Source organism: Heterocephalus glaber, unplaced genomic scaffold, assembly GCF_053883595.1.
Source record: "Heterocephalus glaber isolate CG9 unplaced genomic scaffold, H.glaber_assembly_v1.0 deba00001509, whole genome shotgun sequence".
Lineage (NCBI taxonomy): Eukaryota > Metazoa > Chordata > Mammalia > Rodentia > Bathyergidae > Heterocephalus > Heterocephalus glaber.
In genome coordinates, this window is record NW_028258325.1 from 3,365,235 (window position 1) to 3,380,651 (window position 15,417).

Below are 15,417 nucleotides of genomic sequence, written 5' to 3' on the forward strand. Positions count from 1 at the left end.
CTGCGCTCACCCTGTCTTCCAAGCCAACTCCACATTAGAGCCACAGGGGGACTTTGGAAAAATCCCAAAGCCCAGGTCCTAACCCAGGCCCTCAGAAGCTGGGACCCATTATTCTGTCACCTGTGCACCTGGCTGTGAGCCCCTCCCCCGGGCGCCCCTCCCTGGGCCTTTACCCGGGCTGGGCCAGTGCCCCACCACTGAGCTGCACCCCAGCCTCTGCACCTCGATGTCTTATACGGTGGTGCACATTAGCTACTTGGGAGGCTGAGGGAGGAGGATCACAAGTCAGAGGCCAGCCTGTGCAACGCAGTGAGATTCCCCGCCCCCCTGCCCTGTGTCCTGTGTGTGTGTGTGTGTGTGTGTGTGTGTGTGTGTGTGTGTGTTTTGAGACAGGATCTCATTATATAGGCTGGCCTCGAACTCACTGCAGTCCTCCTGCCTCAGCCTCTGGAGTCCGAAGATTATAGGCATGTGTCACCACTCCTGGCTTTTGTCCCAAATTTTTAAAAAAGAAGAAATAATAAAAAATAGAAAAAACTCAAATAAAAATTAACTTAGAGGGGAAAGAGGACTCAGGAGGGAATAGAAGCTAAAGACCCAGCACATAGTAGGACCCCAATAAATGATGCTTTTCACGAGAGCTTAAGTGGGGCTCAGCTGAACCCTGCAAACCCTTCCGCTTTGAGAGCCACCCTTGCATCCCCATTTCACAGCAGCGCTCGGTGCCCAGAGGGGGAAGAGGCACTTTTTCTTTCCAGCACTCAATCATACCACTGGCTCATTAAAAGTCCCCAGCTTTTTTAAATTATTGAAGATCTCTAGTGATAATATTTTAATTTATCTTTATAAATGTGGCAGCGCTCGAACTGTGCATCTCCATGAGCAGGGCCTGCCTCTGGCAGGTGAGGAGTCGGGGCCCAACCTGCACCAGGCACCAGCCCCCTGGGAGGAAGCACAGAGGCCACGCCCCACCTCGCCTCCTGCCCCATTCAGAAGTTCTGCTCCTCCTGTCGGGACAGGAAGTCACCCGGTCAGCAACAGGGGTCAGAGGTGCACAACCTCTGTGTGACAACCTTGTTATCAGAGGGTCAGGGGCAACAGAGCAAGGCAGCAGGGGACAGTAGACTGGAACTTGAGCTTGGGCCCCATCCGCACACTGTAAAGGACTTCCTGGGGCCGAGGATTTAGCTCAGTGGTTCCGTTGCCTGCTGCGCAAGCGCAAAGACCCGAGTTCAATCCCCGGTACCAAAAAAAAAAAAAAAAGCACTAAGAGGCTGTAAAGGACTTCCTGTGGCTGCATTGGGGCAGGGGCAGGGATGCTTGTCCCTTGGGACAAGCCAGACCCTGAGCTGGGCAGCATAAAAGGGCTGGCTCATTTCTGCCATCTGCCACGTGCCTACTGAACACCCACTGTGTGCCTGGCCCTGTCCCAGGCCCCAGGGAGATGGCAGGGAACCAGCAGACCACATCCCACCCTCCTGGGCTGATATTGGGGTATAGCCACAGACATCAAGCACAGAGGATGAGGGACAGGAGGACGATGACACCTGGGCCCTCACAGTCCCTTCCAAGAGCACGCCCCAGTGACCCAAGGGCCTCCCTCTCGGCCCCACCTCAGTGCCACCTCCAGTAGTGGGGACCAAGCCACAGTCACCGTGGACCCGTGGGGAACAGTCAACCACAGCCAAGCCAGGGTGTTCTGTGCAGATGACCAACCACCTGCATGGTGGTCAGAACACCCGGGGCCTGCTGTGGGCATGCCGCAGAAACTGAGCATCCGGGGGGACAGTGCCGGAATCGCCCCAAGGGCATCGCACATGCCCTCCATGGAACAGGCCAGGGTCCCTGGGCGCCCACTCCAGTCTTCCACCCAGTCCCAGTCACCCCTGCGGCGCGGTGTGCAGTCATTCCCCAGCCACACCCCCTAGCAGGAGCCCCGTAGGAAGTCCTACACCGGGCGGGTGCCACCCTCCGCAGGGACAGTGGCCACCCCAGCAAGCACGTTCTACCTCGTCTCGCTCTTCCAGCTCTCTCCACTTGGCCCCCCACCAGCTGTGTGCTCTGGGCCTCAGTTTCCCCATCTGTAAAATGAGAGGAGGGACACCTTAGGACTCCACAGACCATTAACCCCAGAAAGAGCCACTGACTGTGTGCCCCTCCTCCCGAGTCCCCTGACAGAGGCACAGTAAGGTCTGAAATCTTCCGTGATTTAAAAACCATCTCAACTTTGATTCATTCCATTGTTTCTCCTGCTTTTTGACCCTGTAGCTCTTTATTTCTGCTTAACAGCTACAAACACCCCGGAGAACACAAGCTATTATGGAAATATGTGCTGAGTGTAGCGGAAGGAAGAGAGAGGAAAGAATTTATTCTGCCTGAGGTGTTGGCGTAGAAAAGTACATCCAGGCAGGCCAGGAGTGATGAGTCAGGACCTGGTCTCCGGAAAACAGAGAGGGACAGAGACATAGAGGTTGGTAGCCCCACAGGGAGCAGCGAACAGCCTGCTAGGTAGAGGACAGAGCAGTGGCTATGCAGCTGGAGGGAAAGGCAGGGTCCAGAGCCTGCAGGTCTCAGGTTCTGTTATGGTTTAAATATGACATGCCCCACAAAGACTCATCCACTGAGGGCTGAACCCCTGCAGTGAATGGAGGTGGAGCCTGGAGTTGACTGGGTCCTGAGGACCCCGGCCCCAGTGGATTAATCCATTGGTGAATGCGCAGCTGAATGTTCTGAGTGGGGCCCCAATAGAGGAAGTGGGTCACCAGAGTGTGCCCTTGAAGAGTGTATCCTGTTTCCAGCCCCTTCCTCTCTCCCTGGCTCTGTCCTTCTCTGCTTCTTGGCTGCCATGAGGTGAGCAGCTGTCCTCCTCCACACCCTTCCGCCATGATGTTTCTACTTTGGAGCCAGTTGACCATGGACCAACAGTCAGAAACTGTGAGCCAAATAAACTACTCCTCCTTTGAGTTGTATATGGCAAGTATTTTGTCCCAGTGACAAAAAGCTAATGAATTCAGGTATTGAAGTGTTTGTACTTTATTCCAAGCTGGAGGAGAACCTCCTAGGATTTTCAAGAAAAGGAATGACACAGTCAAAGTTGTGTTCCAGAAAGTTCTGGCAGCTTCTAAAGGCTGGAGGGAGAGACCACCTTGGAAGCCAGAGTGTTGGTCCAGGAGTGGAGGCAGGTGGAGGGGAGGACCTGGAACCCCAGTGGTGCAGTGTGAGAAGGAAGGAGCAGTCTGGAGACCTTGAGGTGTTTGGGGACAGTGAGGCCAGGAAGGGAACACATCTGAAGAGAAGGTGCCAGATGCAACCTTGACCACAGCCGCTGAGTTATCATATGATGTCCTGGTGGTGTTGGTCAGCACAGGCCAGGATGCAGTGCAGCAACAGATGATCCCAAGTCTCTGTATGCCCCAAGGAACATCACTTCCCTCATTCAAAGTTCACTGCAATGAAGAGTCCGGTGACCTCCTCCTTTCTATAACTTTGCCATCTAGAACATGTGGCACTAGGGTCACATGACAGGAGCCGAGAATCCTAGGAAGTTTTGTAAGGATAGGACCTGGAAGTCACTCTGTCACTCACACCCCATTGGCCACAGCCCAGGCTCATGGCTTCTATCCACCTGCAGGGGAGACTGGGAGATACTGGAGCAAGCAGATGTTTGTTGAGGCTGGCAGGGGACACTGCCGTACAGGCAGGGTGCTGGGAGGACTTCAGAAGTGGTGACGAGATCATCATTGGAGCTAGAGTTACAGATTGGGGAGTGATCGTCGAATGAATCATCTGGGAAGAAAATAGAGAAGAACAAGATAAAATGGGCGACGACACAAATTCCTCTGAGGTTCCATTTAGGAGTTTCCAGAGGATGACTCAAGATTTAGTCAAAGATCTCTTGTTTCCAAATATCGGATTATTTGTTGTCACATAGACAAAGCCTCCAGATCTTTTGCTGAATTTCTCAGTTTCCATATGGTTCCTCGGCATCACCGAGGCCTCCAAAAGCAACTGGCAAGCGTCTGAGGCTCCGCGGCTCCCTGCAGTGCTCAGGGCGGAAGGCCAGGGCCTCACAGTTCTAGACTCTCTGGAGGGGAGGTTGGGAAGCCACCACCTTAACAGACATTTTTAAATAAGTCTTGCAATGCTCTTGCCTGCAAGACTCATTTCAGCAACCAAATTCTGTTACCAAATTATTGAATATGAAATTGACATTTCACTCAAATTTTAAAATCTTCAGATAAAAATCTTGTCTTTAAATCACAATTTGCAGAATTTCCACTTGAGGGTTAACTGCAACTCACTGTTTTTCTTCAAAAGAATTACCACCTTGATTGACACTAACAGATTAACAAGAGTTCCTCTTCAAACTGGCTCTTGCAAGGAGGCCTTTTCCCAAGACAAAAGTTCGCCTACTCTGAGATGACACAACCATGAGACAGTGTCAGTTTCTGATCACCATTGGACTCCAGAGTCCTGCACAGTGCTGGCCAAATAGTGGACAGTCAACCGGGAATTACTGGGTGAGTGGGTGTGTGGGTAGATGTTAGAGTGGATGGTTGAGCAGATGGGTGGGTGGGGTGGGGTGGATGGATGATTGGATGTGAGGGTGAATGGTTGGGTGGGTAGATGCATGGGTGGATAGATGGGTGGGTGGGTGAAAGGATGGATGGATGGATGGATGTAAGGATGGATGGATGGATGGGTGGATAGATGGGTGGGTGGGCAGGTAAGTAGGTACATAGATGTGCATACGGATTCATGTGACTTCTATACTGAAAACTCCCAAATTGGAGCTTCTAAACTATAACTACTAATGTGACCAGCAATCTGGTAGAAGGAAGAGAGCACTGGAGTGGGAGTCAGGAGACCCAGCTTCCTATGTCATCTCCATAGACTCAGTTTAAAAATGTGGACGAATCCCTTCCCCATAGATGCTACCATTTTCCTCCTCTGCCACATAAGGTTCCATCCAGCTCCAGGCAATCTTCTCAGCCTCATAAGCAACCATTTCTTGTTGACTCTATCCTTCCTAGGACCCTCATCGCTGCCCACCACACTTCCCAGTCAGAAATGTGCAGCCAGGACACAGAATTCCCAGTGATGGTCAGGTGAGGGGGCTGGAAAGTCCTCTCCCCAAAAGTCAGCTGTAAAGCAGCGCAAAATTGACAAAAACCATTTCCATGTTCAGGAAATCATCTAACACCAACCTGAGAGGTGTTTGTGCTTGAGAACTGCTGGACTTTAGGAAGAAGCTAGGAGATTTACAGCCATTTCCACCCCACCCTCCCGCTGGAGAGATTTAGAGGCCCCTCAGGTGGAACCGGCCAAGAGGACCAGCAGCTGCAGGGCCATGGCTGAGGCGGGTCACACGGCTGGGAGTGGGGTGACGCATTTATCGGCATCGTCAGTGAAAGTGAGCTGAGGGCCAGGTAGGAGGGCTGAGACTGAGCATGTGCCTAACGGGGACTGAAAAGGATCCACGCTGACCCCAAGGGCAGGCGCATGCACAGGAAGTATGAAAGGCCTAGTGAAAATAAAACCCAGGAAGATTCCAAGACAGCCTGAATTTTAACTGGTTTCCCTACCACACAGAGGCCTCTGACAGAGTACAGCAGGCTAACTGGGGCAAGGTGCTCGAAGATAACCCAGTCAAGCACCGGATGACATCTATGCTGCGACCGCAGAGGGCACTAAAGCCAGGCTTAGAAACAAAAACTAGAATTTTTTAAAACCCTGAGCATCAGCAACTACACACAGCGAAGGAGGCAGATTCCACAAATTCAGCCCAGGCAAGTTACCAAACAAACAGGAAAAAAGCAGCAACTATCTTCTGGGGGTGGGGGGGAATCAAAATTGGTCAGTACAATATGTTACCTTAAATGTCCAATTTTCAATCAAAAGATGTGTGTAATGCAAAGAAACAGAAAAATATGACCTATATTTTGGGTGAGAGGGGGAAGTCTGTGAGAAGGTCCAGAAGTTGACTTTGGTGGTTTAAAAAAGGCCATTATAAGATCAAAGCATTAAAGAAAAATATGACAATAACAAATCAAATACAGAGGCTCAATGTGGAGGAAAAATAATATAAAGGGACCAAACAGAAAGTCTGAGGGTGAAGAGTATATAATGGGAAAACTTCAGTGAAGGGTCTCCACGGCAGATTTAAGACAGCAGAAGAATCCGTGGAAATGAAATTACAAAAATAAAAATTCTCCAGCATAAAGACTAGAGTGAACAAAAGACGAAGAACTAAGCAGTCGTGGCCATGTGTGGAACGCCAAGCTCAGCCATGTAATAATTGGATTCCCAGAGAAGAGCTAAAAAGGGCCAGAAAAACGTTTAAAGAAATAATAGCCAAAACTTTTCCAAGACTGATGAGAAAGCTTTAATAGAAACATCCAAGAAATTCAGCAATTCCCAAGTAGGCTATAGAGATACGTGCCCAGACACATCAAAAATCAAACAGCAAACAGACACTCAATGCCATAGGAGAAGCTGGAGAAACAAGTCAGGTACGGGGAACAACAGGCCTATGAACAGTTAGCATTCCACCTGGAATGAAGGGAGGGCAGAAGGCTGTGAATGATGTATCCAAAATGCTAGAGAAAAAGCAACCTGTCAACCATGAAATTCTATATCCAGCAAAGCTATCCTTCGAAAACGAAAGTAAAAACCGAAAGGGGAGGCGGGAGAGTGGGAAATAGACATTCCAGATAAACAGGATTCGATACTTGTAGAATTCCTCACTTGTCGACTTGGCTTACAAAAGATACTAAAGAAAGCCGATAAACTGGGGAGGAAATGACACTAGGAAGGCGGCAGCTTCAATCCACAGGAAGAACTAAGCACTAGAGATGGGAACTAGGAGTGTTAAGGTGAAATACCCTACTCTCTAATAAAAACAGAACTTCATCCGTGACGTGGGAATTACAACAGCACAGCCACTTTGGGGGAAAGTCGGCAGTTTTAAAGTTCACACGAACCTCAGTGCAACAGAGAATGTCGCACCTTCCCCCGTCACCCGTACGTGCCCACCTCACAGGGAGGGAGACAGCTCCACACTAAATCTGCCTGAGAGAAATGCGCACACATGGCCCGAAGACTTGCGCCTGACTGTTCCAAGCAGAGTCGCGGACGACAGCAAGACCTGGAAACCCCATGAGTGTCCATAGCTGGGGAATGGATCGACGGTAACAGAGGCATCAGTGAAGAACGGCCCATAAGAAAGACTGGAAGCACCCAAGCACACTACAACCCGGACGAACCTCAGAGACATTTGCCAAGCCAGCTGGGCACACCTGTCATCCCAGCACCCCGGGAGGGTGGGGCAAGAGGACGCAAGTCCAAGGCCAGCCTGGGGCACTTAGAGACTTAGTGAAACCCTGTCACGAAAATAAAAAATAAAAAATGCTGGGGATGTAGCTCAGTGTGGAGGCCCTGGGTTCAATCCCTGCTCTCTCTCTCTCTCTCAGAAAAAGAATACAGGATACACAGTATTCCACATTGTGTGATTCCATTTATTGGAAATATCGAGAAAAGGCAAATGTGCAGAGCTGCTCCAGAGAGGCGGTCATAGGGCCAAGAGGATGGGGATTAACTGCAGCCGGGTATGGGTGGGCTGCAGAGAGTGTGCACAAGTCTGTGAATCAGTAGAAATCACTAAAGGGCTCACTTAAAGTGGGTGGGTTTTATGGTGCGTGTTACACCTCAATAAACCTGGTCTTCTTATTTTAGGAAAGAAATGCACTTCGAGCTTTTGTCGTTCGTTTAGCTGCCTTTTCTCTGGCTCTGTCCAGAACCACCTATGGACACCGAGTAGAAAATACACCAGCAGGGCGACCCCCTTTTGGAGCCCCTCCGGTCTCTCAGGAATTCTCTCCCTCAATAAGTTTTCCTACTCTTAAAAAAGGAAACATACCAGAAAACGATGGCTCAAAGTCAGCCATCGGCCCTCCCTTCCTTTGCCCTCCTCAACCACCTCACGGAGGTGACCGCTGTTCCTGTCATCCCAGTTTGCAGAGGACACCAAGGCCCTGAGCCATGGAGTGTGCTGTGCCAGGTCACACGTGACTCTCCTGTAGTCCGGCCCGAACCTTGAATTCCTGCCTGCAGCCCTCAGGAGCCAGGTTTTCAGCCTCCCTGATCTGGGCCTGCTCCACCTCTGCCCCTCTTTGTCTCTCCCCCAAGGAGACCAAGATTGGACCCTGGACCTCGGGCTGGTGTCGCTTCCCACTCAGCCAGTGAGGCCGGCCCCCAGACTCTGCTCTCCACCTCCAGGCGCCCCTCAGAATGGTCCTGAGTCCTCCTGCCCATGCTCCCTGTGCCCTGCTCAGAGGTGCACGCTTCCTCTGCCCCAGATTGGCTATTGTGGTGCTGGCTTTGCCCATCCCATGAGGCTTGAGGGCTGGAACGGGGACAGAGTCTGTAGTGGTTGGATTGTGATGGTGACGCTTTATATTGAGATGTCCCCTCAAAGCCTCAGGGCTCATTAGCAGGGCTTTGGGGAGGTGACTGGGTCCTGGGGGCACTGTACTCACTGGTAGATTCATCCACAGGTAAGTTGATAGCTAAATATGATGCTGGGAGGTGGGCCCTGGGCAGAGGAGGCAGCCACTGAGGGCGTGGCGGAAAGTTCATCTCCCTCCCGGCTCCTCCCTTCTCTGCTTTCTGTCTACCATGCAGTAAGCAGCTCTCCTCCACCAGGCCCTGTGCCATGTTGCCTGCCTTGGAGCTGGCTGACTATGGACTGAACCCTCTACAACCCATGAGCCACATTAATTCTCCCCATTCTTAAATTGTGGGTGTCAGGTATTGTGCCCCAGCAACAAGAAAAGTGACTAAGACGGTCCCTCAAAAATGTATACCCAAGTCCTCATGCCCAGGACCTGTGGGTGTGGGCTTATTGGGAAGGATCTCGAGGCCCTCGAGAGCAGTGTGAACTTAGGGTGGGCCTTAAATCCCAGCCCAGGTCCTTATAAGAGACAACAAAGAAGACAGAGGGGACCCTGTGAAGGTGGGGGGCCTACGGTCCTGCATCTCTGATCCGAGGCAGCAAAACACAGGGTGCTGGGCGAGGATGGCACAGACTCTGACCACAGCCCTCAGAAGGAGCCAACGCTGCCCACACTTCCCTTTGGCCTCCTGAACTACAACAGAATAAATGTCTATTATTTTCACCCGCACATTTGTAGTCATTGGTCGTGGCGGCCCCAAGGAAAGGAACACAGTGTCCAGGCCCAGTCCATGCCTGTGCCCCAGCCAAGCTCAGGGCCTGGCCCCATGTGCTCAGCACCAGCCGGTTCTGTCCAGAGGTGCCAGGTGAGTGTTTGAGCCCAAACCTCCTCATCTGTCATGGTCACCAACTCGCGCTTCCTCCCAAGACCGCCAGACGTGTGTGATGGATGGTTTTGTCTTTTCTAGAAAATCAGATATTTTCACAGTGACCCACGGCCCCTGCCTGCCCTGCTTCCACTGCCCTTTTTTATAGCAAGCACTTCGCTGCTTTAATGACAAGAGGCTCTTGTCCTCGAGTAAAAGCACCCAGCAGAAAGGCCACTTGTAGCACAACCGCTTAGAGCAGAAATCCAAACGTCACTGCAAATGCAGGGGAAGGGGAAGGTGCAGCTTGGGTTCAAGAGGAAATGCCCAGGATGGCTGGACGCTCACGATTGTGTGCCCAGGGCTGATGACACAGGTGCTCAGCCAGTGTGAAGCCCCAGAGCTCTGCCTTCCTGACAAGCACCCTTTGCAGGGACTTTGCACTGCAAAGCTCACGAACAAAGCCCAGAATGATGCGCATCAATTTGTGTCACTCCCTATGTAACAAAACTTCACATACCTGAAATAAATCACTGATTTTTATGATCAGCCAAATGCAAGTCTAAGTTCAGGCAGGGTACTTCCCAGGGAACTTTTCCAACAAGGCTCTGCATTCACACAGCACAGCACCATGACTCCATGTGATCTTTGAAGCCCTTGTGGTGGTGATTCTGTGCCACCGACAGGGGTGAGGACACCCAGGTAGCTGTGCATGTCCCTTCTGGGTGTCTGCCAGGCCGCGTCTGGGGGAGATCAGCATCTGAATTGGTGGAATCAGCGAAACAGCTCCCCAAGGTAGAGTGCATCTTCCCAGCCACGGAGGGCCCAGAGAGAATGTTCGGAAGGAAGAAAGGAATCTGTTTCCTGCCTGGTGCTCAAGCTGGACACCAACCTCCTGCCCCAGGGCTCGGGCTCCAGACCCAGGCTGTGCTCTGCATGTCAGTCGCTGGCTCCAGGACCGAGTAGCACCACAGCCCGGACTCTGCTGGGTCTCCAGCTCACAGAGGCAGATGGCAGGGCTGCTCCACCTCCGGAACTGCACAAGGCAGTTTCTTATAATAAATCACAGGGAGAGGTACAGAGGCAGAGACAGAGACCAGAGAATCAGAGAGTCGGAGAGAGACAGCGGGAGTAGGAGAGGGAGGGAGGGAGGAAAGGGAGAGCCCACTGTTCTGTCCCCCTGGAGCACGCTGATGAGCACAACCATGGTGGAGCGCCATTTCTTGGGAAATATTCCAGGACATCTCCATATGCAGGCTGTTCCCTGAAAAGCCACAGGCTGACCCTTCAGCACCTTCTAGTAGGGAAGGGCATGGTAAAGCTGACGTTTCGCATTTTGAGGTCCCTGAATAGCCTATACCATCCAAACACACCTGCTCTCACTTCTCTTATCTGCTCAGAAGGGTTGTGGGACTGGATGAGATGGGAAGGGCTTTTAAGGGGTACAAAATAAAAGATCTGAAACCACAGTAGACCAGTGGCTTCCGACAGGGGAATGCTATGCAAAATGTGGTCTACACATGCCACGGAATATTACATAGCCTTAAAAAGGGAGGCTGTTCTGACATATGCTAGACATGGATGAATCTCGAGGGCATTACGCCCAGTGAGACAAGCTAGTCACCAAAGGACAAATGTTGTAGGAGTCCCGCATGTGAGGGACTAGAGAAGCCAGAATCACAGACACAGAAAGCACAGCGGTGGTGTAGAGCTGGCGGAGGGGAATGGAGAGGTGGTGATACATAGACTTTTGGCTTTAGGCAGGGAATGGCAGCACACGCCTGTAATCGCAGCACTCAGGAGGCTGAGGCAGGAGACTTGTAGTGAGTTTGAGGCCAGCCTGGGCTACCTACTGAGACCCTATCTCAAAAACAAAACAAAACAAAACAAAAAGTTTGTTTTTATAAGATAGAAAGAGCTGCCATGCAACAATGTGCTTAATGCCACTGAACTGTGCGTTTAAAAACCATTAGGGTGTGGGCCAGGGATTTAACTCAGTAATGCCTGGCCTGCCTCCAAGTACAAGGTCCTGAGTTTGATCCTCGGTACCACAAAACAAAACAAAAATCAGAAAAAAACCTGGTTAGGGTGGTAAGTTTTATGTTAGGTGTATTCTATCACAGCTCTTGACACTGGATTGCCTCCACCACCTTCTTCTTCTCCCGTCCTCTTCCCTTCCATTTGCATTGTTTCCAGGCTGTGACTGCCAATAGTTTCCACCCACAGGCTGCATCTGATCCATTGCAAATCCTTTCCAGAAGCTCCCTGCTGAGATCACGGCTTCATGGGAAAGTGTGCCTGATCAATTAGTAATGTCTGCCCTGGGCTTCGGAACAGTAACAGCTACATGTGTGGTCATCAGTTCTGGGTTAGAGGTTTAGCCTTCAGGGAGACTTGACTTCAGTAGAAGGCTTGGAGGTTGCATGTTGAATGCATCCTGTAAACAGGAAGGGGCTAGATACGAGAAGGGAGAGGGAACTGAAACTACAGGAGCAATTTCTGACTCCAGATAGATAGAGGTCAGATCTGCAGCAAGACCCTCTCACGGGACATCTCATTTCCCATGCAAAGTCACAGGCAATTTTCCCTGCCCCCTTTTCAAATCAATGAACTCAAATATGGTCTGAAAGGAAGAAAGGATTCCCAAGCTGTTCCAGCAAGTCAGTTTCAGTAATCACACGGAGATCCCGTTCGGTAACTGTGCTAAGAGGTGACTGACCATGTGATTGGAATACATTTGTACTAAAAATATTTTAAAAGCCCTTCTCCTGATTTATACCCAAAAGAAAATACCACAAAGGAGAATGAGTTTTCAACTCAAGTAGCACTTATTCCTGATCTAACTAAATTAGCTCTTTTCAACAGGCAGCTTTGCTCTGATGCCTCTAATAAAAATAACAATAATGTGCACTTCGAGGGAGTTTTATCCTCTCCAAAGCACAGGTCTTTTGCAGTGTACAATTCCCCTGATCCACACTGGAGATCAGCACAACAGGGCAGGGTAGAGGAGGAGCTGGGGCAGGAGCTGCCAGGGGCTGATCATAGTGGGAAAACCGGCATATTGCAGATGCACAAGGAAGCTGGTTCAGCAGTGCGTGCTCCAGAGAGACAGATAAATGGGCCAGAGCGGGCTTTCCCTTCTGCTATGCACCAAAGGTTGTGTCCATCCTCACACCCAATCTCAGACTTCCAGCCTCCACGGGGCTGAAAAAGAAATGTCTGTTGATGAAGCCCCAGCCCAGGGTCTTTTTGTTGTTGTTGCTGTTGTGAGAGGATCTTGCTATGTAGTTCAGGCTGGCCTCGAACTCACATTGATCCTCCTGCCTCAGCCTCCCAAGTGCTGGGATTACAGGTGTGTGCCACCATGCCCAGCCTCATGGTCTTTTCTTATGGCAGCCCTAAAAGACAAAGACAGCCTCCTTCCTCTGAAGTTCGGGTCTGGGGCTACTTGCTCAGCCTTCTGTAGTTTATCTGGAGACGTGGCTTCTGGGCTCAGCTCTGCCCTAACCATGGGTGACCTCAGGACACTTCCTATCTCAACAACAGAGCATTGCCTCCCTAGGCTGCTCACCAGGAAGTCCCACAGGGAAGGGAGGTGACTTGTCCAACACCACCCACCTGTGTTCCCACCCCTCCACCCCTATGCCCTCACATCTGGCTCTGGCTCTTAGGCAGCTCTGTGCCCAGAGATCCTGGCCCCTTTGCCCTGGTTGGTGCCTCCCTGTTCATCTTAGAAGCTGGTGCCCCCTCAACATTACCTCCTCCAGGAAGGCAACTGGATGCCCACGCCTCATGAGTGGTGCACCCCATCCTTGTGCAGCCTCCTGTGGGTACCATCACTCCATGGGTTCCCCTCTGTTTCCACATGTGTCTCCCCCACTGAATCACCGAGCTGCCTAGGACAGAGCCTGAGTGCTGCTCCCTTTTGTGACCACACAAGGGAGCTCAGGAGTTGCCTGGAGAACTGAGATCCACATGGGGCTTGCTGGGTGCCACTTGCAAGCTCAGTGCCACCACAGGCTCTGGTGATAGATAGGGACAGACCATCTCCAAAGTCTGGGGCCCCTGAGGATCCTGTAATGGTCATGAGGTCACAGCCCAGCCTCCATTCCAAGGATCCTGCTGCCACCCGAAATGTGCCCCTACATAGATGCAGGAGTTGAGCTCTCACCCTGAACCCCAGCCCTAGCGTGACAGAAGGACTGTTTGTTGAGTTAGTCTGGCATGCTGGTCCACAGGCAGGCTCTGTTCGCAGGCCACTTTCTTGGTCTTATGTAACAGGCACCAGCACCCCTTTTGCAGATGAAACTGAGGTTCCAAGAGGGAATCACTCAGCAAGTGCCTCAGCTGGGGCCTGGGAGAAGGAGCTGGATCTGTGTGGAGCAGAGGGTGGGGACACAGCCACAGAGAGCCAGGCAGCGTCCATCCCCTGGGCTCCAGTCCCAGGACCAGCACCTCCCCTCAAAGCTCTCATTCCAAAGGAGTGAGCTTCTCTTCCTGCTCCCCTTGCCCTTTGTCTTTATGTTGAAGTTCCTCAAAGGGAAGTCCCAGCGCCCCAGGCTGAGGCCCTGCCTAGACGTGGACGGAGGCAGGGAGCTGCGAAAGTGCCTGAGAGTTCGAGGAGCTGTGAACGGCTCTCTGTGGACTCGCCGTGCATGGGCAGGGAGCCATGTGGTGCAGAGGCTGGTGAGGTGGGCTTCAGTTTGGGGGAGCCATGCAGAGGCGGGCTTGCTCCATTGCCCTCCAGGAAAAAGTCCCCCAATGGCTGCACAGCTGGTGGACTGGTGGGTGACCCTGTGTCTTCCGTGGATCAATCACCAGCTTTTCCCTCTTCTCTCCAAGAAGTGTCACCTCCCTGGCTGAGGCCAGGAGTAGTAGCCTGCAATCTACCTCCAGTGCACAGCACCCTGGACACCAAATCTGGACTCCTGTGCTCCCCTTGGGGGCTGGGCTACCTCACCCCCAGGCAGCCTCTGCCCACGAACCCGTGTGATGTTGCCATACAGAAAAACATACAAGAAGCACAGGCCCAGCCATATGTGACATTTGCTCTCGTCATAGAAAGTGAACACAGTCCCAGAAGGCCAGGGAGGCTGTGCTGGCAGCAATTCCGAGACTCAGAGATGAAAAACACATGAAAAAATGAGGCAGGAAAGAAGGGCCCAACATTCCCCAAGAGGTCTTTTTCTTTTTCTTCCACAGCTGCCCCAAGCACCTTGGAGTCAGGCAGCTACATCAGGCACCCAGGGCTGCAACAGGGGCTGTTTGCTCTGGCTCCAGCAGGCTTCATTGGAACACCTGTCTGAGGACTCCACCCCGCAGTCCCCTGGATGACTCTGACCCTTTGCAGCCTCCTTAATCAGCTCCATGGAGGCTCCTCCCCAGCCCAGGGCCAAACAGGAAGCCTGACGCTGCACATGCATGAGCCCACCTTTTTCCTTTATAAGCAATCTCTGCATGTCCTTAGCAGGTTCAGCCCATGTATCATTCCCTGATATCCTGCAGCGGAATCCTCGTAAAGCCCCTTCTGGATGGCATGTTCTTGCCTACTCGTGATTTCTATCTTAAGTAGAGCATACTGAGCTGGTTCATTAAGAGCTGATACCACAGTGGGTGGAGCTATAATGCTGAAGCCACAAGTAGCCAGGGCTGGCAACACTGAAGGCATCGGAACAGTAGAGAATGGTGGAAAACAAGGAAGAATCACAGGAGCCACCATCTCCTGTGGCCAGAAGAGGTTCTGAGCCCTTCTGATGGCTGCTTGCTCTGAGAACAAGGAGGGGTTACAGACACTAAAAGTGCTGATAGCCCAGCATTCAAAGCTAACATTGAAAGAGCTACACTGTGCCTGTTGTGATTTCTATGCACATTGAGCAGGCGGGACCCCCCCCCCAATCCCACCAGCCAAATGGTAACATCTCGGAAGCACACACAGGAACCTTCTTGAGAACTTCAATGGGCTTTGAAGAAAAGGGATGACAAAAGTGACAGTCACTGGCAGGCTCTGATTTCCATCTTATGTGCGGTTAAGAACCCACGCTAGCCAGTGACATAATCACATAACTTTGTGACCTTGTTGCAAAAAGCTTTAATCAGAGG

At 51.6% G+C, this 15,417-nt stretch overlaps 1 long non-coding RNA gene across 3 annotated transcripts in view; it reads right to left on the minus strand.

Annotated features, from left to right (window-relative positions):
• Nucleotides 1–1,046: 1,046 nt before the first annotated feature.
• Nucleotides 1,047–15,417, minus strand: part of LOC110349704 (uncharacterized) — a 45,459-nt gene continuing 31,088 nt past the window's right edge. For all 3 annotated transcript variants that reach the window (XR_002395890.2, XR_015441255.1, XR_015441254.1), the window contains one exon: nucleotides 1,047–3,786. This is a non-coding gene — a long non-coding RNA (uncharacterized LOC110349704). The remainder of the gene's footprint in view (nucleotides 3,787–15,417) is intronic.